Here is a 24848-nt window from a genome sequence, read left to right on the forward strand (position 1 = left end):
GGACTCTTCCTTTCAAAGCCCTGCTGTGTGGCCAAACAGTAGTTTCTGAAGAAATGTGGTGCATCACTGCATTTGTGAGAAATCTAACATTTCTAATATCCAAACAAAATAAATGGAGGTTTAAAAATTAATGCAGACGAAAAGTACGCATATAAAAAATGTTATTTATTGACTTTTTTGGGGTGGTGTGACAAGTTTTTAATCACAAGGAATGGTAACATTTCTGCTGACTAGCATGGAAGGAGTTAAGTTCCAATTGCATATCCAAGTCAGGATGGCCGAGCGGTCTAAGGCGCTGCGTTCAGGTCGCAGTCTCCCCTGGAGGTGTGGGTTCAAATCCCACTTCTGACATCAACATTTAATTTCAAGAAACTTTATCTTGAAATTTATTGATTAGATGAGGTCAAACAAAACTTAGTAATGTGGTTTTGAAAAATTTCCTGAGAGTCTTTGGAGTGAATCTGAATTTGTCCTCTCAAAAAAGAATTCTAGGAACATCAAACAGATTTTTTGTGCATATGTCTTTTGGCACTAGAAAAATCCTTTGGACAGTCAATGAGGAGGGACTATTTCACCTCTTTGTGTTCTCTGTCCCTATTAGGGTAGGGAATCAACCTTCTACAGTGCTGTCATGAAATATATCTAGAAACGGATTTGCTGGTAAGTCTACTTTCATAGTTTTCACCTCATACATCAATAGACCATAACGATACTTAATAAACAAAAACTTAACAAGTAGGTAATCATAGTTTAAAAAATGTGAAATGCCCATGTCATTCTGACATGTTTCAGCACATTTTGGGACAAATGGTCTCACTTATAACAATCAATAAAATATTTTCTCTAAATTTTTGTCTCTTTTTTGCTCCAATTGTTTGCATCTCATTAAAAATAAAACTTGATGTAACATTATGCATGCAAATTGTGTTTTATGTGCGACCATGACCTATTCTAGAAGCACAGGGTCAGAATTATACTGGTGCATGGAGACAAACTGAAAATGTAAAAATTCAATGGCAAAATTGCTGTCTTTTTCTACTCATTCACAAATAGTTAATGAATGTTATTAAATATGTACAGCAAAATGGAAGGCGTTTCAAATAGAAATCATGCTTCAAAAAACAGTCAAATGAAAAATTATAATATATCCCTCCAGGTGTGACACTTGACATTTGCAAAGTGTCAAACCCCCCAGAAAATGTATAGATATGGCCAAAATATCTCAGTTGGGAGAGCGTTAGACTGACAGATCTAAAGGTCCCTGGTCCAATCCCGGGTTTCGGCAAAATGCTTTTTCTTCACCGTTTACATTTTAAGGAGATATTAAACAAAGCACATGGAATGATCATGATCAAAAGGCCTAAAAATCTTAACTATCTACAGAAAACAAAATGTTAAAAATTTGAGAAACGGTAACTTTTTCCTTTTGAACACATGAATGTTTTTTAGTAATTTTTCCTCTATTTTGTTTTATTTCAGATTGACTTAGCTGTAAGAGGATTAAAAGGTAACCTGATAGCTGAAACAGACAGCACTTATTAGACACTAGCTGAATGATTATAGTCAGCTTGTTTGACTTTGAAACACTGAGGCATTACTGAGACAAATGTCCTTAAAAAATATGCTGTGGACAAAGTCAAAAAGGCAAAAAACACAAGCTCCACACAGGTCCGTCATCTTTAATTTGAAATATAGGAGGTTTCTACTTTAATGGTGAGACAAAGCATCTACATATTTGACATTGCTCCAGTGAGTAGAGCCCACTTAAAAATGTATGGGTTGCTTGTCTCTGCAAGCAAAAGCTGGGCACTAAACTGGCATACTTGCAATGCTGGATGGTTCAGAGTGAAAACACCTATAGGCTGACAATAGTAATTGCAGGTGTTGATTAACTCATTGTGCAAAATAATTTCTAAAATGTGGTCACTTTGGGAGGTTTTCTGCTGTTTTGGTACTCTGCAAATTTCATCTGCAAGGTATTCCTGCAAAATCTGCATTGCAAAACCCAAATAGGGCTCTTCCTTTCAAAGCCCTGCTGTGTGGCCAAACAGTAGTTTCTGAAGAAATGTGGTGCATCACTGCATTTGTGAGAAATCTAACATTTCTAATATCCAAACAAAATAAATGGAGGTTTAAAAATTAATGCAGACGAAAAGTACGCATATAAAAAATGTTATTTATTGACTTTTTTGGGGTGGTGTGACAAGTTTTTAATCACAAGGAATGGTAACATTTCTGCTGACTAGCATGGAAGGAGTTAAGTTCCAATTGCATATCCAAGTCAGGGTGGCCGAGCGGTCTAAGGCGCTGCGTTCAGGTCGCAGTCTCCCCTGGAGGTGTGGGTTCAAATCCAACTTCTGACATCAACATTTAATTTCAAGAAACTTTATCTTCATTTATTGATTAGATGAGGTCAAACAAAACTTAGTAATGTGGTTTTGAAAAATTTCCTGAGAGTCTTTGGAGTGAATCTGAATTTGTCCTCTCAAAAAAGAACTCTAGGAACATCAAACAGATTTTTTGTGCATATGTCTTTTGGCACTAGAAAAATCCTTTGGACAGTCAATGAGGAGGGACTATTTCACCTCTTTGTGTTCTCTGTCCCTATTAGGGTAGGGAATCAACCTTCTACAGTGCTATCATGAAATATATCTAGAAACGGATTTGCTGGTAAGTCTACTTTCATAGTTTTCACCTCATACATCAATAGACCATAACGATACTTAATTAACAAAAACTTAACAAGTAGGTAATCATAGTTTAAAAAATGTGAAATGCCCATGTCCTTCTGACATGTTTCATCACATTTTGGGACAAATGGTCTCACTTTTAACAATCAATAAAATATTTTCTCTAAATTTTTGTCTCTTTTTTGCTCCAATTGTTTGCATCTCATAAAAAATAAAACTTGATGTAACATTATGCATGCAAATTGTGTTTTATGTGCGACCATGACCTATTCTAGAAGCACAGGGTCAGAATTATACTGGTGCATGGAGACAAACTGAAAATGTAAAAATTCAATGGCAAAATTGCTGTCTTTTTCTACTCATTCACAAATAGTTAATGAATGTTATTAAATATGTACAACAAAATGGAAGGCGTTTCAAATAGAAATCATGCTTCAAAAAACAGTCAAATGAAAAATTATAATATATCCCTCCAGGTGTGACACTTGACATTTGCAGAGTGTCAAACCCCCCAGAAAATGTATAGATATGGCTGAAATAGCTCAGTTGGGAGAGCGTTAGACTGAACATCTAAAGGTCCCGGGTTTCGGCAAAATGCTTTTTCTTCACCGTTTACATTTTAAGGAGATATTAAACAAAGCACATGGACTGATCATGATCAAAAGGCCTAAAAATCTTAACTATCTACAGAAAACAAAATGTTAAAAATTTGAGAAACTGTAACTTTTTCCTTTTGAACACATGAATGTTTTTTAGTAATTTTTCCTCTATTTTGTTTTATTTCAGATTGACTTAGCTGTAAGAGGATTAAAAGGTAACCTGATAGCTGAAACAGACAGCACTTATCAGACACTAGCTGAATGATTATAGTCAGCTTGTTTGACTTTGAAACACTGAGGCATTACTGAGACAAATGTCCTTAAAAAATATGCTGTGGACAAAGTCAAAAAGGCAAAAAACACAAGCTCCACACAGGTCCGTCATCTTTAATTTGAAATATAGGAGGTTTCTACTTTAATGGTGAGACAAAGCATCTACATATTTGACATTGCTCCAGTGAGTAGAGCCCACTTAAAAATGTATGGGTTGCTTGTCTCTGCAAGCAAAAGCTGGGCACTAAACTGGCATACTTGCAATGCTGGATGGTTCAGAGTGAAAACACCTATAGGCTGACAATAGTAATTGCAGGTGTTGATTAACTCATTGTGCAAAATAATTTCTAAAATGTGGTCACTTTGGGAGGTTTTCTGCTGTTTTGGTACTCTGCAAATTTCATCTGCAAGGTATTCCTGCAAAATCTGCATTGCAAAACCCAAATAGGGCTCTTCCTTTCAAAGCCCTGCTGTGTGGCCAAACAGTAGTTTCTGAAGAAATGTGGTGCATCACCGCATTTGTGAGAAATCTAACATTTCTAATATCCAAACAAAATAAATGGAGGTTTAAAAATTAATGCAGACGAAAAGTACGCATATAAAAAATGTTATTTATTGACTTTTTTGGGGTGGTGTGACAAGTTTTTAATCACAAGGAATGGTAACATTTCTGCTGACTAGCATGGAAGGAGTTAAGTTCCAATTGCATATCGAAGTCAGGATGGCTGAGCGGTCTAAGGTGCTGCGTTCAGGTCGCAGTCTCCCCTGAAGATGTGGGTTCAAATCCCACTTCTGACATCAACATTTAATTTCAAGAAACTTTATCTTCATTTATTGATTAGATGAGGTCAAACAAAACTTAGTAATGTGGTTTTGAAAAATTTCCTGAGAGTCTTTGGAGTGAATCTGAATTTGTCCTCTCAAAAAAGAACTCTAGGAACATCAAACAGATTTTTTGTGCATATGTCTGTTGTTCTTTTGGCACTAGAAAAATCCTTTGGACAGTAAATGAGGAGGGACTATTTCACCTCTTTGTGTTCTCTGTCCCTATTAGGGTAGGAAATCAACCTTCTACAGTGCTGTCATGAAATATATCTAGAAACGGATTTGCTGGTAAGTCTACTTTCATAGTTTTCACCTCATACATCAATAGACCATAACGATACTTAATAAACAAAAACGTAACAAGTAGCTAATCATAGTTTAAAAAATGTGAAATGCCCATGTCATTCTGACATGTTTCAGCACATTTTGGGACAAATCGTCTCACTTTTAACATTAACAATCAATAAAATATTTTCTCTAAATTTTTGTCTCTTTTTTGCTCCAATTGTTTGCATCTCATAAAAAATAAAACTTGATGTAACATTATGCATGCAAATTGTGTTTTATGTGCGACCATGACCTATTCTAGAAGCACGGGGTCAGAATTATACTGGTGCATGGAGACAAACTGAAAATGTAAAAATTCAATGGCAAAATTGCTGTCTTTTTCTACTCATTCACAAATAGTTAATGAATGTTATTAAATATGTGCAGCAAAATGGAAGGCGTTTCAAATAGAAATCATGCTTCAAAAAACAGTCAAATGAAAAATTATAATATATCCCTCCAGGTGTGACACTTGACATTTGCAGAGTGTCAAACCCACCAGAAAATGTATAGATATGGCCGAAATAGCTCAGTTGTGAGAGCGTTAGACTGAAGATCTAAAGGTCCCTGGTCCAATCCCGGGTTTCGGCAAAATGCTTTTTCTTCACCGTTTACATTTTAAGGAGATATTAAACAAAGCACATGGACTGATCATGATCAAAAGGCCTAAAAATCTTAACTATCTACAGAAAACAAAATGTTAAAAATTTGAGAAACGGTAACTTTTTCCTTTTGAACACATGAATGTTTTTTAGTAATTTTTCCTCTATTTTGTTTTATTTCAGATTGACTTAGCTGTAAGAGGATTAAAAGGTAACCTGATAGTTGAAACAGTCAGCACTTATCAAACACTAGCTGAATGATTATAGTCAGCTTGTTTGACTTTGAAACACTGAGGCATTACTGAGACAAATGTCCTTAAAAAATATGCTGTGGACAAAGTCAAAAAGGCAAAAAACACAAGCTCCACAAAGGTCCGTCATCTTTAATTTGAAATATAGGAGGTTTCTACTTTAATGGTGAGACAAAGCATCTACATATTTGACATTGCTCCAGTGAGTAGAGCCCACTTAAAAATGTATGGGTTGCTTGTCTCTGCAAGCAAAAGCTGGGCACTAAACTGGCATACTTGCAATGCTGGATGGTTCAGAGTGAAAACACCTATAGGCTGACAATAGTAATTGCAGGTGTTGATTAACTCATTGTGCAAAATAATTTCTAAAATGTGGTCACTTTGGGAGGTTTTCTGCTGTTTTGGTACTCTGCAAATTTCATCTGCAAGGTATTCCTGCAAAATCTGCATTGCAAAACCCAAATAGGGCTCTTCCTTTCAAAGCCCTGCTGTGTGGCCAAACAGTAGTTTCTGAAGAAATGTGGTGCATCACCGCATTTGTGAGAAATCTAACATTTCTAATATCCAAACAAAATAAATGGAGGTTTAAAAATTAATGCAGACGAAAAGTACGCATATAAAAAATGTTATTTATTGACTTTTTTGGGGTGGTGTGACAAGTTTTTAATCACAAGAAATGGTAACATTTCTGCTGACTAGCATGGAAGGAGTTAAGTTCCAATTGCATATCTAAGTCAGGATGGCCGAGCGGTCTAAGGCGCTGCGTTCATGTCGCAGACTCCTACTTCTCCCACTTCTGACATCAACATTTAATTTCAAGAAACTTTATCTTCATTTATTGATTAGATGAGGTCAAACAAAACTTAGTAATGTGGTTTTGAAAAATTTCCTCAGAGTCTTTGGAGTGAATCTGAATTTGTCCTCTCAAAAAAGAACTCTAGGAACATCAAACAGATTTTTTGTGCATATGTCTGTTGTTCTTTTGGCACTAGAAAAATCCTTTGGACAGTCAATGAGGAGAGACTATTTCACCTCTTTGTGTTCTCTGTCCCTATTAGGGTAGGGAATCAACCTTCTACAGTGCTGTCATGAAATATATCTAGAAACGGATTTGCTGGTAAGTCTACTTTCATAGTTTTCACCTCATACATCAATAGACCATAACGATACTTAATAAACAAAAACTTAACAAGTAGTTAATCATAGTTTAAAAAATGTGAAATGCCCATGTCATTCTGACATGTTTCAGCACATTTTGGGACAAATGGTCTCACTTTTAACATTAACAATCAATAAAATATTTTCTCTAAATTTTTGTCTCTATTTTGCTCCAATTGTTTGCATCTCATAAAAAATAAATCTTGATGTAACATTATGCATGCAAATTGTGTTTTATGTACGACCATGACCTATTCTAGAAGCACATGGTCAGAATTATACTGGTGCATGGAGACAAACTGAAAATGTAAAACTTCAATGGCAAAATTGCTGTCTTTTTCTACTAATTCACAAATAGTTAATGAATGTTATTAAATATGTACAGCAAAATGGAAGGCGTTTCAAATAGAAATCATGCTTCAAAAAACAGTCAAATGAAAAATTATAATATATCCCTCCAGGTGTGACACTTGACATTTGCAGAGTGTCAAACCCCCCAGAAAATGTATAGATATGGCCGAAATAGCTCAGTTGGGAGAGCGTTAGACTGAAGATCTAAAGGTCCCTGGTCCAATCCCGGGTTTCGGCAAAATGCTTTTTCTTCACCGTTTACAAGTGGTTCAAATCCCACCTCTGACATCAACTTTTAATTTCAAGAAACTTTTTTCTTCATTTATTGATTAGATGAGGTCAAACAAAACTTAGTAATGTGGTTTTGAAAAATTTCCTGAGAGTCTTTGGAGTGAATCTGAATTTGTCCTCTCAAAAAAGAACTCTAGGAACATCAAACAGATTTTTTGTGCATATGTCTGTTGTTCTTTTGGCACTAGAAAAATCCTTTGGACAGTCAATGAGGAGGGACTATTTCACCTCTTTGTGTTCTCTGTCCCTATTAGGGTAGGGAATCAACCTTCTACAGTGCTGTCATGAAATATATCTAGAAACGGATTTGCTGGTAAGTCTACTTTCATAGTTTTCACCTCATACATCAATAGACCATAACGATACTTAATAAACAAAAACTTAACAAGTAGGTAATCATAGTTTAAAAAATGTGAAATGCCCATGTCATTCTGACATGTTTCAGCACATTTTGGGACAAATGGTCTCACTTTTAACATTAACAATCAATAAAATATTTTCTCTAAATTTTTGTCTCTATTTTGCTCCAATTGTTTGCATCTCATAAAAAATAAAACTTGATGTAACATTATGCATGCAAATTGTGTTTTATGTGCGACCATGACCTATTCTAGAAGCACAGGGTCAGAATTATACTGGTGCATGGAGACAAACTGAAAATGTAAAAATTCAATGGCAAAATTGCTGTCTTTTTCTACTCATTCACAAATAGTTAATGAATGTTATTAAATATGTACAGCAAAATGGAAGGTGTTTCAAATAGAAATCATGCTTCAAAAAACAGTCAAATGAAAAATTATAATATATCCCTCCAGGTGTGACACTTGACATTTGCAGAGTGTCAAACCCCCCAGAAAATGTATAGATATGGCCGAAATAGCGCAGTTGGGAGAGCGTTAGACTGAAGATCTAAAGGTCCCTGGTCCAATCCCGGGTTTCGGCAAAATGCTTTTTCTTCACCGTTTACAAGTGGTTCAAATCCCACCTCTGACATCAACTTTTAATTTCAAGAAACTTTTTTCTTCATTTATTGATTAGATGAGGTCAAACAAAACTTAGTAATGTGGTTTTGAAAAATTTCCTGAGAGTCTTTGGAGTGAATCTGAATTTATCCTCTCAAAAAAGAACTCTATGAACATCAAACAGATTTTTTGTGCGTATGTCTGTTGTTCTTTTGGCACTAGAAAAATCCTTTGGACAGTCAATGAGGAGGGACTATTTCACCTCTTTGTGTTCTCTGTCCCTATTAGGGTAGGGAATCAACCTTCTACAGTGCTGTCATGAAATATATCTAGAAACGGATTTGCTGGTAAGTCTACTTTCATAGTTTTCACCTCATACATCAATAGACCATAACGATACTTAATAAACAAAAACGTAACAAGTAGCTAATCATAGTTTAAAAAATGTGAAATGCCCATGTCATTCTGACATGTTTCAGCACATTTTGGGACAAATGGTCTCACTTTTAACATTAACAATCAATAAAATATTTTCTCTAAATTTTTGTCTCTTTTTTGCTCCAATTGTTTGCATCTCATAAAAAATAAAACTTGATGTAACATTATGCATGCAAATTGTGTTTTATGTGGGACCATGACCTATTCTAGAAGCACGGGGTCAGAATTATACTGGTGCATGGAGACAAACTGAAAATGTAAAAATTCAATGGCAAAATTGCTGTCTTTTTCTACTCATTCACAAATAGTTAATGAATGTTATTAAATATGTGCAGCAAAATGGAAGGCGTTTCAAATAGAAATCATGCTTCAAAAAACAGTCAAATGAAAAATTATAATATATCCCTCCAGGTGTGACACTTGACATTTGCAGAGTGTCAAACCCACCAGAAAATGTATAGATATGGCCGAAATAGCTCAGTTGGGAGAGCGTTAGACTGAAGATCTAAAGATCCCTGGTTTCGGCAAAATGCTTTTTCTTCACCGTTTACATTTTAAGGAGATATTAAACAAAGCACATGGACTGATCATGATCAAAAGGCCTAAAAATCTTAACTATCTACAGAAAACAAAATGTTAAAAATTTGAGAAACGGTAACTTTTTCCTTTTGAACACATGAATGTTTTTTAGTAATTTTTCCTCTATTTTGTTTTATTTCAGATTGACTTAGCTGTAAGAGGATTAAAAGGTAACCTGATAGCTGAAACAGTCAGCACTTATCAGACACTAGCTGAATGATTATAGTCAGCTTGTTTGACTTTGAAACACTGAGGCATTACTGAGACAAATGTCCTTAAAAAATATGCTGTGGACAAAGTCAAAAAGGCAAAAAACACAAGCTCCACACAGGTCCGTCATCTTTAATTTGAAATATAGGAGGTTTCTACTTTAATGGTGAGACAAAGCATCTACATATTTGACAATGCTCCAGTGAGTAGAGCCCACTTAAAAATGTATGGGTTGCTTGTCTCTGCAAGCAAAAGCTGGGCACTAAACTGGCATACTTGCAATGCTGGATGGTTCAGAGTGAAAACACCTATAGGCTGACAATAGTAATTGCAGGTGTTGATTAACTTATTGTGCAAAATAATTTCTAAAATGTGGTCACTTTGGGAGGTTTTCTGCTGTTTTGGTACTCTGCAAATTTCATCTGCAAGGTATTCCTGCAAAATCTGCATTGCAAAACCCAAATAGGGCTCTTCCTTTCAAAGCCCTGCTGTGTGGCCAAACAGTAGTTTCTGAAGAAATGTGGTGCATCACCGCATTTGTGAGAAATCTAACATTTCTAATATCCAAACAAAATAAATGGAGGTTTAAAAATTAATGCAGACGAAAAGAACGCATATAAAAAATGTTATTTATTGACTTTTTTGGGGTGGTGTGACAAGTTTTTAATCACAAGAAATGGTAACATTTCTGCTGACTAGCATGGAAGGAGTTAAGTTCCAATTGCATATCGAAGTCAGGATGGCCGAGCGGTCTAAGGTGCTGTGTTCAGGTCGCAGTCTCCACTGAAGATGTGGGTTCAAATCCCACTTCTGACATCAACATTTAATTTCAAGAAACTTTTTTCTTCATTTATTGATTAGATGAGGTCAAACAAAACTTAGTAATGTGGTTTTGAAAAATTTCCTGAGAGTCTTTGGAGTGAATCTGAATTTGTCCTCTCAAAAAAGAACTCTAGGAACATCAAACAGATTTTTTGTGCATATGTCTGTTGTTCTTTTGGCACTAGAAAAATCCTTTGGACAGTCAATGAGGAGGGACTATTTCACCTCTTTGTGTTCTCTGTCCCTATTAGGGTAGGGAATCAACCTTCTACAGTGCTGTCATGAAATATATCTAGAAACGGATTTGCTGGTAAGTCTACTTTCATAGTTTTCACCTCATACATCAATAGACCATAACGATACTTAATAAACAAAAACTTAACAAGTAGGTAATCATAGTTTAAAAAATGTGAAATGCCCATGTCATTCTGACATGTTTCAGCACATTTTGGGACAAATGGTCTCACTTTTAACATTAACAATCAATAAAATATTTTCTCTAAATTTTTGTCTCTATTTTGCTCCAATTGTTTGCATCTCATAAAAAATAAAACTTGATGTAACATTATGCATGCAAATTGTGTTTTATGTGCGACCATGACCTATTCTAGAAGCACAGGGTCAGAATTATACTGGTGCATGGAGACAAACTGAAAATGTAAAAATTCAATGGCAAAATTGCTGTCTTTTTCTACTCATTCACAAATAGTTAATGAATGTTATTAAATATGTACAGCAAAATGGAAGGCGTTTCAAATAGAAATCATGCTTCAAAAAACAGTCAAATGAAAAATTATAATATATCCCTCCAGGTGTGACACTTGACATTTGCAGAGTGTCAAACCCCCCAGCAAATGTATAGATATGGCCGAAATAGCTCAGTTGGGAGAGCGTTAGACTGAAGATCTAGAGGTCCTTGGTCCAATCCCGGGTTTCGGCAAAATGCTTTTTCTTCACCGTTTACATTTTAAGGAGATATTAAACAAAGCAAATGGACTGATCATGATCAAAAAGCCTAAAAATCTTAACTATCTACAGAAAACAAAATGTTAAAAATTTGAGAAACGGTAACTTTTTCCTATTGAACACATGAATGTTTTTTAGTAATTTTTCCTCTATTTTGTTTTATTTCAGATTGACTTAGCTGTAAGAGGATTAAAAGGTAACCTGATAGCTGAAACAGACAGCACTTATCAGACACTAGCTGAATGATTATAGTCAGCTTGTTTGACTTTGAAACACTGAGGCATTACTGAGACAAATGTCCTTAAAAAATATGCTGTGGACAAAGTCAAAAAGGCAAAAAACACAAGCTCCACACAGGTCCGTCATCTTTAATTTGAAATATAGGAGGTTTCTACTTTTAGGGTGAGACAAAGCATCTACATATTTGACATTGCTCCAGTGAGTAGAGCCCACTTAAAAATGTATGGGTTGCTTGTCTCTGCAAGCAAAAGCTGGGCACTAAACTGGCATACTTGCAATGCTGGATGGTTCAGAGTGAAAACACCTATAGGCTGACAATAGTAATTGCAGGTGTTGATTAACTCATTGTGCAAAATAATTTCTAAAATGTGGTCACTTTGGGAGGTTTTCTGCTGTTTTGGTACTCTGCAAATTTCATCTGCAAGGTATTCCTGCAAAATCTGCATTGCAAAACCCAAATAGGGCTCTTCCTTTCAAAGCCCTGCTGAGTGGCCAAACAGTAGTTTCTGAAGAAATGTGGTGCATCACCGCATTTGTGAGAAATCTAACATTTCTAATATCCAAACAAAATAAATGGAGGTTTAAAAATTAATGCAGACGAAAAGTACGCATATAAAAAATGTTATTTATTGAATTTTTTGGGGTGGTGTGACAAGTTTTTAATCACAAGGAATGGTAACATTTCTGCTGACTAGCATGGAAGGACTAGCATATTGAAGTTAGGATGGCAGAGCGGTCTAAGGCGCTGCGTTCAGGTCGCAGTCTCCCCTGGAGGCGTGGGTTCAAATCCCACTTCTGACATCAACATTTAATTTCAAGAAACTTTATCTTCATTTATTGATGAGATGAGGTCAAACAAAACTTAGTAATGTGGTTTTGAAAAATTTCCTGTGAGTCTTTGGAGTCAATCTGAATTTGTCCTCTCAAAAAAGAACATCAAACAGATTTTTTGTGCATATGTCTGTTGTTCTTTTGGCACTAGAAAAATCCTTTGGACAGTCAATGAGGAGGGACTAATTTCACCTCTTTGTGTTCTCTGTCCCTATTAGGGTAGGGAATCAACCTTCTACAGTGCTGTCATGAAATATATCTAGAAACGGATTTGCTGGTGAGTCTACTTTCATAGTTTTCACCTCATACATCAATAGACCATAACGATACTTAATTAACAAAAACTTAACAAGTAGGTAATCATAGTTTAAAAAATGTGAAATGCCCATGTCCTTCTGACATGTTTCATCACATTTTGGGACAAATGGTCTCACTTTTAACAATCAATAAAATATTTTCTCTAAATTTTTGTCTCTTCTTTGCTCCAATTGTTTGCATCTCATAAAAAATAAAACTTGATGTAACATTATGCATGCAAATTGTGTTTTATGTGCGACCATGACCTATTCTAGAAGCACAGGGTCAGAATTATACTGGTGCATGGAGACAAACTGAAAATGTAAAAATTCAATGGCAAAATTGCTGTCTTTTTCTACTCATTCACAAATAGTTAATGAATGTTATTAAATATGTACAGCAAAATGGAAGGCGTTTCAAATAGAAATCATGCTTCAAAAAACAGTCAAATGAAAAATTATAATATATCCCTCCAGGTGTGACACTTGACATTTGCAGAGTGTCAAACCCCCCAGAAAATGTATAGATATGGCTGAAATAGCTCAGTTGGGAGAGCGTTAGACTGAAGATCTAAAGGTCCCGGGTTTCGGCAAAATGCTTTTTCTTCACCGTTTACATTTTAAGGAGATATTAAACAAAGCACATGGACTGATCATGATCAAAAGGCCTAAAAATCTTAACTATCTACAGAAAACAAAATGTTAAAAATTTGAGAAACGGTAACTTTCCTTTTGAACACATGAATGTTTTTTAGTAATTTTTCCTCTATTTTGTTTTATTTCAGATTGACTTAGCTGTAAGAGGATTAAAAGGTAACCTGATAGCTGAAACAGACAGCACTTATCAGACACTAGCTGAATGATTATAGTCAGCTTGTTTGACTTTGAAACACTGAGGCATTACTGAGACAAATGTCCTTAAAAAATATGCTGTGGACAAAGTCAAAAAGGCAAAAAACACAAGCTCCACACAGGTCCGTCATCTTAAATTTTAAATATAGGAGGTTTCTACTTTAATGGTGAGACAAAGCATCTACATATTTGACATTGCTCCAGTGAGTAGAGCCCACTTAAAAATGTATGGGTTGCTTGTCTCTGCAAGCAAAAGCTGGGCACTAAACTGGCATACTTGCAATGCTGGATGGTTCAGAGTGAAAACACCTATAGGCTGACAATAGTAATTGCAGGTGTTGATTAACTCATTGTGCAAAATAATTTCTAAAATGTGGTCACTTTGGGAGGTTTTCTGCTGTTTTGGTACTCTGCAAATTTCATCTGCAAGGTATTCCTGCAAAATCTGCATTGCAAAACCCAAATAGGGCTCTTCCTTTCAAAGCCCTGCTGTGTGGCCAAACAGTAGTTTCTGAAGAAATGTGGTGCATCACCGCATTTGTGAGAAATCTAACATTTCTAATATCCAAACAAAATAAATGGAGGTTTAAAAATTAATGCAGACGAAAAGTACGCATATAAAAAATGTTATTTATTGACTTTTTTGGGGTGGTGTGACAAGTTTTTAATCACAAGGAATGGTAACATTTCTGCTGACTAGCATGGAAGGAGTTAAGTTCCAATTGCATATCGAAGTCAGGATGGCCGAGCGGTCTAAGGTGCTGCGTTCAGGTAGCAGTCTCCCCTGGAGACGTGGGTTCAAATCCCACTTCTGACATCAACATTTCATTTCAAGAAACTTTATCTTCATTTATTGATTAGATGAGGTCAAACAAAACTTAGTAATGTGGTTTTGAAAAATTTCCTGAGAGTCTTTGGAGTGAATCTGAATTTGTCCTCTCAAAAAACATCAAACAGATTTTTTTGTGCATATGTCTGTTGTTCTTTTGGCACTAGAAAAATCCTTTGGACAGTCAATGAGGAGGGACTATTTCACCTCTTTGTGCTCTCTGTCCCTATTAGGGTAGGGAATCAACCTTCTACAGTGCTGTCATGAAATATATCTAGAAACGGATTTGCTGGTAAGTCTACCTTCATAGTTTTCACCTCATACATCAATAGACCATAACGATACTTAATAAACAAAAACTTAACAAGTAGGTAATCATAGTTTAAAAAATGTGAAATGCCCATGTCCTTCTGACATGTTTCAGCACATTTTGGGACAAATGGTCTCACTTTTAACATTAACAATCAATAAAATATTTTCTCTAAATTTTTGTCTCTTTTTTGCTCCAATTGTTTGCATCTCATAAAAAATAAAACTTGATGTAACATTATGCATGCAAATTGTGTTTTATGTGCGACCATGACCTATTCTAGAAGCACAGGGTCAGAATTATACTGGTGCATGGAGACAAACTGAAAATGTAAAAATTCAATGGCAAAATTGCTGTCTTTTTCTACTCATTCACAAATAGTTAATGAATGTTATTAAATATGTACAACAAAATGGAAGGCGTTTCAAATAGAAATCATGCTTCAAAAAACAGTCAAATGAAAAATTATAATATATCCCTCCAGGTGTGACACTTGACATTTGCAGAGTGTCAAACCCCCCAAAAAATGTATAGATATGGCTGAAATAGCTCAGTTGGGAGAGCGTTAGACTGAAGATCTAAAGGTCCCGGGTTTCGGCAAAATGCTTTTTCTTCATCGTTTACATTTTAAGGAGATATTAAACAAAGCACATGGACTGATCATGATCAAAAGGCCTAAAAATCTTAACTATCTACAGAAAACAAAATGTTAAAAATTTGAGAAACGGTAACTTTTTCCTTTTGAACACATGAATGTTTTTTAGTAATTTTTCCTCTATTTTGTTTTATTTCAGATTGACTTAGCTGTAAGAGGATTAAAAGGTAACCTGATAGCTGAAACAGACAGCACTTATCAGACACTAGCTGAATGATTATAGTCAGCTTGTTTGACTTTGAAACACTGAGGCATTACTGAGACAAATGTCCTTAAAAAATATGCTGTGGACAAAATCAAAAAGGCAAAAAACACAAGCTCCACACAGGTCTGTCATCTTTAATTTGAAATATAGGAGGTTTCTACTTTAATGGTGAGACAAAGCATCTACATATTTGACATTGCTCCAGTGAGTAGAGCCCACTTAAAAATGTATGGGTTGCTTGTCTCTGCAAGCAAAAGCTGGGCACTAAACTGGCATACTTGCAATGCTGGATGGTTCAGAGTGAAAACACCTATAGGCTGACAATAGTAATTGCAGGTGTTGATTAACTCATTGTGCAAAATAATTTCTAAAATGTGGTCACTTTGGGAGGTTTTCTGCTGTTTTGGTACTCTGCAAATTTCATCTGCAAGGTATTCCTGCAAAATCTGCATTGCAAAACCCAAATAGGGCTCTTCCTTTCAAAGCCCTGCTGTGTGGCCAAACAGTAGTTTCTGAAGAAATGTGGTGCATCACCGCATTTGTGAGAAATCTAACATTTCTAATATCCAAACAAAATAAATGGAGGTTTAAAAATTAATGCAGACGAAAAGTACGCATATAAAAAATGTTATTAATTGACTTTTTTGGGGTGGTGTGTCAAGTTTTTAATCACAAGGAATGGTAACATTTCTGCTGACTAGCATGGAAGGAGTTAAGTTCCAATTGCATATCGAAGTCAGGATGGCCGAGCGGTCTAAGGTGCTGCGTTCAGGTCGCAGTCTCCCCTGAAGACCTGGGTTCAAATCCCACTTCTGACATCAACATTTAATTTCAAGAAACTTTTTTCTTCATTTATTGATTAGATGAGGTCAAACAAAACTTAGTAATGTGGTTTTGAAAAATTTCCTGAGAGTCTTTGGAGTGAATCTGAATTTGTCCTCTCAAAAAAGAACTCTAGGAACATCAAACAGATTTTTTGTGCATATGTCTGTTGTTCTTTTAGCACTAGAAAAATCCTTTGGACAGACAATGAGGAGGGACTATTTCACCTCTTTGTGTTCTCTGTCCCTATTAGGGTAGGGAATCAACCTTCTACAGTGCTGTCATGAAATATATCTAGAAACGGATTTGCTGGTAAGTCTACTTTCATAGTTTTCACCTCATACATCAATAGACCATAACGATACTTAATAAACAAAAACTTAACAAGTAGGTAATCATAGTTTAAAAAATGTGAAATGCCCATGTCATTCTGACATGTTTCAGCACATTTTGGGACAAATGGTCTCACTTTTAACATTAACAATCAATAAAATATTTTCTCTAAATTTTTGTCTCTTTTTTGCTCCAATTGTTTGCATCTCATAAAAAATAAAACTTGATGTAACATTATGCATGCAAATTGTGTTTTATGTGCGACCATGACCTATTCTAGAAGCACAGGGTCAGAATTATACTGGTGCATGCAGACAAACTGAAAATGTAAAAATTCAATGGCAAAATTGCTGTCTTTTTCTACTCATTCACAAATAGTTAATGAATGTTATTAAATATGTACAGCAAAATGGAAGGCGTTTCAAATAGAAATCATGCTTCAAAAAACAGTCAAATGAAAAATTATAATATATCCCTCCAGGTGTGACACTTGACATTTGCAGAGTGTCAAACCCCCCAGAAAATGTATAGATATGGCCGAAATAGCTCAGTTGGGAGAGCGTTAGACTGAATATCTAAAGGTCCCTGGTCCAATCCCGGGTTTTGGCAAAATGCTTTTTCTTCACCGTTTACATTTTAAGGAGATATTAAACAGAGCACATGGACTGATCATGATCAAAAGGCCTAAAAATCTTAACTATCTACAGAAAACAAAATGTTAAAAATTTGAGAAACGGTAACTTTTTCCTTTTGAACACATGAATGTTTTTTAGTAATTTTTCCTCTATTTTGTTTTATTTCAGATTGACTTAGCTGTAAGAGGATTAAAAGGTAACCTGATAGCTGAAACAGACAGCACTTATCAGACACTAGCTGAATGATTATAGTCAGCTTGTTTGACTTTGAAACACTGAGGCATTACTGAGACAAATGTCCTTAAAAAATATGCTGTGGACAAAGTCAAAAAGGCAAAAAACACAAGCTCCACACAGGTCCGTCATCTTTAATTTGAAATATAGGAGGTTTCTACTTTAATGGTGAGACAAAGCATCTACATATTTGACATTGCTCCAGTGAGTAGAGCCCACTTAAAACTGTATGGGTTGCTTGTCTCTGCAAGCAAAAGCTGGGCACTAAACTGGCATACTTGCAATGCTGGATGGTTCAGAGTGAAAACACCTATAGGCTGACAATAGTAATTGCAGGTGTTGATTAACTCATTGTGCAAAATAATTTCTAAAATGTGGTCACTTTGGGAGATTTTCCGCTGTTTTGGTACTCTGCAAATTTCATCTGCAAGGTATTCCTGCAAAATCTGCATTGCAAAACCCAAATAGGGCTCTTCCTTTCAAAGCCCTGCTGTGTGGCCAAACAGTAGTTTCTGAAGAAATGTGGTGCATCACCGCATTTGTGAGAAATCTAACATTTCTAATATCCAAACAAAATAAATGGAGGTTTAAAAATTAATGCAGACGAAAAGTACGCATATAAAAAATGTTATTAATTGACTTTTTTGGGGTGGTGTGACAAGTTTTTAATCACAAGGAATGGTAACATTTCTGCTGACTAGCATGGAAGGAGTTAAGTTCTAATTGCATATCGAAGTCAGGATGGCCGAGTGGTCTAAGGCGCTGCGTTCAGGTCGCAGTCTCCCCTGGAGGCGTGGGTTCAAATCCCACTTCTGACATCAACATTTAATTTCAAGAAACTTTATCTTCATGTTTTGAAAAATTTCCTGAGAGTCTTTGGAGTGAATCTGAATTTGTCCTCTCAAAAAAGAACTCTAGGAACATCAAACAGATTTTTTGTGCATATGTCTGTTGTTCTTTTGGCACTAGAAAAATCCTTTGGACAGTCAATGAGGAGGGACTATTTCACCTCTTTGTGTTCTCTGTCCCTATTAGGGTAGGGAATCAACCTTCTACAGTGCTGTCATGAAATATATCTAGAAACGGATTTGCTGGTAAGTCTACTTTCATAGTTATCACCTCATACATCAATAGACCATAACGATACTTAATAAACAAAAACGTAACAAGTAGGTAATCATAGTTTAAAAAATGTGAAATGCCCATGTCATTCTGACATGTTTCAGCACATTTTGGGACAAATGGTCTCACTTTTAACATTAAAAATCAATAAAATATTTTCTCTAAATTTTTGTCTCTTTTTTGCTCCAATTGTTTGCATCTCATAAAAAATAAAACTTGATGTAACATTATGCATGCAAATTGTGTTTTATGTGCGACCATGACCTATTCTAGAAGCACAGGGTCAGAATTATACTGGTGCATGGAGACAAACTGAAAATGTAAAACTTCAATGGCAAAATTGCTGTCTTTTTCTACTCATTCACAAATAGTTAATGAATGTTATTAAATATGTACAGCAAAATGGAAGGCGTTTCAAATAGAAATCATGCTTCAAAAAACAGTCAAATGAAAAATTATAATATATCCCTCCAGGTGTCACACTTGACATTTGCAGAGTGTCAAACCCCCCAGAAATTGTATAGATATGGCCGAAATAGCTCAGTTGGGAGAGCGTTAGACTGAAGATCTAAAGGTCCCGGGTTTCGGCAAAATGCTTTTTCTTCACCGTTTACAAGTGGTTCAAATCCCACCTCTGACATCAACTTTTAATTTCAAGAAACCTTTTTCTTCATTTATTGATTAGATGAGGTCAAACAAAACTTAGTAATGTGGTTTTGAAAAATTTCCTGAGAGTCTTTGGAGTGAATCTGAATTTGTCCTCTCAAAAAAGAACTGTAGGAACATCAAACAGATTTTTTGTGCATATGTCTGTTGTTCTTTTGGCACTAGAAAAATCCTTTGGACAGTCAATGAGGAGGGACTATTTCACCTCTTTGTGTTCTCTGTCCCTATTAGGGTAGGGAATCAACCTTCTACAGTGCTGTCATGAAATATATCTAGAAACGGATTTGCTGGTAAGTCTACTTTCATAGTTTTCACCTCATACATCAATAGACCATAACGATACTTAATAAACAAAAACGTAACAAGTAGGTAATCATAGTTTAAAAAATGTGAAATGCCCATGTCATTCTGACATGTTTCAGCACATTTTGGGACAAATGGTCTCACTTTTAACATTAAAAATCAATAAAATATTTTCTCTAAATTTTTGTCTCTTTTTTGCTCCAATTGTTTGCATCTCATAAAAAATAAAACTTGATGTAACATTATGCATGCAAATTGTGTTTTATGTGCGACCATGACCTATTCTAGAAGCACAGGGTCAGAATTATACTGGTGCATGGAGACAAACTGAAAATGTAAAAATTCAATGGCAAAATTGCTGTCTTTTTCTACTCATTCACAAATAGTTAATGAATGTTATTAAATATGTACAGCAAAATGGAAGGTGTTTCAAATAGAAATCATGCTTCAAAAAACAGTCAAATGAAAAATTATAATATATCCCTCCAGGTGTGACACTTGACATTTGCAGAGTGTCAAACCCCCCAGAAAATGTATAGATATGGCTGAAATAGCTCAGTTGGGAGAGCGTTAGACTGAAGATCTAAAGGTCCTTGGTCCAATCCCGGGTTTCAGCAAAATGCTTTTTCTTCACCGTTTACAAGTGGTTCAAATCCCACCTCTGACATCAACTTTTAATTTCAAGAAACTTTTTTCTTCATTTATTGATTAGATGAGGTCAAACAAAACTTAGTAATGTGGTTTTGAAAAATTTCCTGAGAGTCTTTGGAGTGAATCTGAATTTGTCCTCTCAAAAAAGAACTGTAGGAACATTAAACAGATTTTTTGTGCATATGTCTGTTGTTCTTTTGGCACTAGAAAAATCCTTTGGACAGTCAATGAGGAGGGACTATTTCACCTCTTTGTGTTCTCTGTCCCTATTAGGGTAGGGAATCAACCTTCTACAGTGCTGTCATGAAATATATCTAGAAACGGATTTGCTGGTAAGTCTACTTTCATAGTTTTCACCTCATACATCAATAGACCATAACGATACTTAATAAACAAAAACGTAACAAGTAGGTAATCATAGTTTAAAAAATGTGAAATGCCCATGTCATTCTGACATGTTTCAGCACATTTTGGGACAAATGGTCTCACTTTTAACATTAAAAATCAATAAAATATTTTCTCTAAATTTTTGTCTCTTTTTTGCTCCAATTGTTTGCATCTCATAAAAAATAAAACTTGATGTAACATTATGCATGCAAATTGTGTTTTATGTGCGACCATGACCTATTCTAGAAGCACAGGGTCAGAATTATACTGGTGCATGGAGACAAACTGAAAATGTAAAAATTCAATGGCAAAATTGCTGTCTTTTTCTACTCATTCACAAATAGTTAATGAATGTTATTAAATATGTACAGCAAAATGGAAGGTGTTTCAAATAGAAATCATGCTTCAAAAAACAGTCAAATGAAAAATTATAATATATCCCTCCAGGTGTGACACTTGACATTTGCAGAGTGTCAAACCCCCCAGAAAATGTATAGATATGGCTGAAATAGCTCAGTTGGGAGAGCGTTAGACTGAAGATCTAAAGGTCCTTGGTCCAATCCCGGGTTTCAGCAAAATGCTTTTTCTTCACCGTTTACAAGTGGTTCAAATCCCACCTCTGACATCAACTTTTAATTTCAAGAAACTTTTTTCTTCATTTATTGATTAGATGAGGTCAAACAAAACTTAGTAATGTGGTTTTGAAAAATTTCCTGAGAGTCTTTGGAGTGAATCTGAATTTGTCCTCTCAAAAAAGAACTGTAGGAACATTAAACAGATTTTTTGTGCATATGTCTGTTGTTCTTTTGGCACTAGAAAAATCCTTTGGACAGTCAATGAGGAGGGACTATTTCACCTCTTTGTGTTCTCTGTCCCTATTAGGGTAGGGAATCAACCTTCTACAGTGCTGTCATGAAATATATCTAGAAACGGATTTGCTGGTAAGTCTACTTTCATAGTTTTCACCTCATACATCAATAGACCATAACGATACTTAATAAACAAAAACGTAACAAGTAGGTAATCATAGTTTAAAAAATGTGAAATGCCCATGTCATTCTGACATGTTTCAGCACATTTTGGGACAAATGGTCTCACTTTTAACATTAAAAATCAATAAAATATTTTCTCTAAATTTTTGTCTCTTTTTTGCTCCAATTGTTTGCATCTCATAAAAAATAAAACTTGATGTAACATTATGCATGCAAATTGTGTTTTATGTGCGACCATGACCTATTCTAGAAGCACAGGGTCAGAATTATACTGGTGCATGGAGACAAACTGAAAATGTAAAAATTCAATGGCAAAATTGCTGTCTTTTTCTACTCATTCACAAAGTTAATGAATGTTATTAAATATGTACAGCAAAATGGAAGGTGTTTCAAATAGAAATCATGCTTCAAAACACAGTCAAATGAAAAATTATAATATATCCCTCCAGGTGTGACACTTGACATTTGCAGAGTGTCAAACCCCCCAGAAAATGTATAGATATGGCTGAAATAGCTCAGTTGGGAGAGCGTTAGACTGAAGATCTAAAGGTCCTTGGTCCAATCCCGGGTTTCGGCAAAATGCTTTTTCTTCACCGTTTACAAGTGGTTCAAATCCCACCTCTGACATCAACTTTTAATTTCAAGAAACTTTTTTCTTCATTTATTGATTAGATGAGGTCAAACAAAACTTAGTAATGTGGTTTTGAAAAATTTCCTGAGAGTCTTTGGAGTGAATCTGAATTTGTCCTCTCAAAAAAGAACTCTAGGAACATCAAACAGATTTTTTGTGCATATGTCTGTTGTTCTTTTGGCACTAGAAAAATCCTTTGGACAGTCAATGAGGAGGGACTATTTCACCTCTTTGTGTTCTCTGTCCCTATTAGGGTAGGGAATCAACCTTCTACAGTGCTGTCATGAAATATATCTAGAAACGGATTTGCTGGTAAGTCTACTTTCATAGTTTTCACCTCATACATCAATAGACCATAACGATACTTAATAAACAAAAACGTAACAAGTAGCTAATCATATTTTAAAAAATGTGAAATGCCCATGTCATTCTGACATGTTTCAGCACATTTTGGGACAAATGGTCTCACTTTTAACATTAACAATCAATAAAATATTTTCTCTAAATTTTTGTCTCTTTTTTGCTCCAATTGTTTGCATCTCATAAAAAATAAAACTTGATGTAACATTATGCATGCAAATTGTGTTTTATGTGCGACCATGACCTATTCTAGAAGCACGGGGTCAGAATTATACTGGTGCATGGAGACAAACTGAAAATGTAAAAATTCAATGGCAAAATTGCTGTCTTTTTCTACTCATTCACAAATAGTTAATGAATGTTATTAAATATGTGCAGCAAAATGGAAGGCGTTTCAAATAGAAATCATGCTTCAAAAAACAGTCAAATGAAAAATTATAATATATCCCTCCAGGTGTGACACTTGACATTTGCAGAGTGTCAAACCCCCCAGAAAATGTATACAAATGGCCGAAATAGCTCAGTTGGGAGAGCGTTAGACTGAATATCTAAAGGTCCCGGGTTTCGGCAAAATGCTTTTACTTCACCGTTTACATTTTAAGGAGATATTAAACAAAGCACATGGACTGATCATGATCAAAAGGCCTAAAAATCTTAACTATCTACAGAAAACAAAATGTTAAAAATTTGAGAAACGGTAACTTTTTCCTTTTGAACACATGAATGTTTTTTAGTAATTTTTCCTCTATTTTGTTTTATTTCAGATTGACTTAGCTGTAAGAGGATTAAAAGGTAACCTGATAGCTGAAACAGACAGCACTTATCAGACACTAGCTGAATGATTATAGTCAGCTTGTTTGACTTTGAAACACTGAGGCATTACTGAGACAAATGTCCTTAAAAAATATGCTGTGGACAAAGTCAAAAAGGCAAAAAACACAAGCTCCACACAGGTCCGTCATCTTTAATTTGAAATATAGGAGGTTTCTACTTTAATGGTGAGACAAAGCATCTACATATTTGACATTGCTCCAGTGAGTAGAGCCCACTTAAAACTGTATGGGTTGCTTGTCTCTGCAAGCAAAAGCTGGGCACTAAACTGGCATACTTGCAATGCTGGATGGTTCAGAGTGAAAACACCTATAGGCTGACAATAGTAATTGCAGGTGTTGATTAACTCATTGTGCAAAATAATTTCTAAAATGTGGTCACTTTGGGAGATTTTCCGCTGTTTTGGTACTCTGCAAATTTCATCTGCAAGGTATTCCTGCAAAATCTGCATTGCAAAACCCAAATAGGGCTCTTCCTTTCAAAGCCCTGCTGTGTGGCCAAACAGTAGTTTCTGAAGAAATGTGGTGCATCACCGCATTTGTGAGAAATCTAACATTTCTAATATCCAAACAAAATAAATGGAGGTTTAAAAATTAATGCAGACGAAAAGTACGCATATAAAAAATGTTATTTATTGACTTTTTTGGGGTGGTGTGACAAGTTAAGTTCCAGTTGCATATCGAAGTCAGGACGGCCGAGAGGTCTAAGGCGCTGCGTTCAGGTCGCAGTCTCCCCTGGAGGCGTGGGTTCAAATCCCACTTCTGACATCAACATTTAATTTCAAGAAACTTTTTTCTTCATTTATTGATTAGATGAGGTCAAACAAAACTTAGTAATGTGGTTTTGAAAAATTTCCTGAGAGTCTTTGGAGTGAATCTGAATTTGTCCTCTCAAAAAAGAACTCTAGGAACATCAAACAGATTTTTTGTGCATATGTCTGTTGTTCTTTTGGCACTAGAAAAATCCTTTGAACAGTCAATGAGGAGGGACTATTTCACCTCTTTGTGTTCTCTGTCCCTATTAGGGTAGGGAATCAACCTTCTACAGTGCTGTCATGAAATATATCTAGAAACGGATTTGCTGGTAAGTCTACTTTCATAGTTTTCACCTCATACATCAATAGACCATAACGATACTTAATAAACAAAAATGTAACAAGTAGGTAATCATAGTTTAAAAAATGTGAAATGCCCATGTCATTCTGACATGTTTCAGCACATTTTGGGACAAATGGTCTCACTTTTAACATTAAAAATCAATAAAATATTTTCTCTAAATTTTTGTCTCTTTTTTGCTCCAATTGTTTGCATCTCATAAAA

At 35.3% G+C, this 24848-nt stretch overlaps 4 non-coding genes across 4 annotated transcripts; all 4 read left to right on the forward strand.

Moving 5' to 3' along the window:
- Window positions 1–268: 268 nt before the first annotated feature.
- TRNAL-CAG (transfer RNA leucine (anticodon CAG)) lies at window positions 269–351 on the forward strand. The gene has a single exon. It is a non-coding gene; the product is annotated as a tRNA-Leu (tRNA).
- An 860-nt stretch (window positions 352–1211) lies between these two features.
- TRNAV-GAC (transfer RNA valine (anticodon GAC)) lies at window positions 1212–1285 on the forward strand. The gene has a single exon. It is a non-coding gene; the product is annotated as a tRNA-Val (tRNA).
- Window positions 1286–7241: 5956 nt separating this feature from the next.
- On the forward strand, window positions 7242–7314 carry TRNAF-GAA (transfer RNA phenylalanine (anticodon GAA)). The gene has a single exon. It is a non-coding gene; the product is annotated as a tRNA-Phe (tRNA).
- Window positions 7315–18321: 11007 nt separating this feature from the next.
- Window positions 18322–18404, forward strand: TRNAL-CAG (transfer RNA leucine (anticodon CAG)). Its single transcript has one exon. It is a non-coding gene; the product is annotated as a tRNA-Leu (tRNA).
- Window positions 18405–24848: the final 6444 nt, after the last annotated feature.

This window comes from Dendrobates tinctorius, unplaced genomic scaffold (assembly GCF_039654945.1).
Source record: "Dendrobates tinctorius isolate UK_male_01 unplaced genomic scaffold, ASM3965494v1 ptg000350l, whole genome shotgun sequence".
Classification (NCBI taxonomy): Eukaryota; Metazoa; Chordata; class Amphibia; order Anura; family Dendrobatidae; genus Dendrobates; species Dendrobates tinctorius.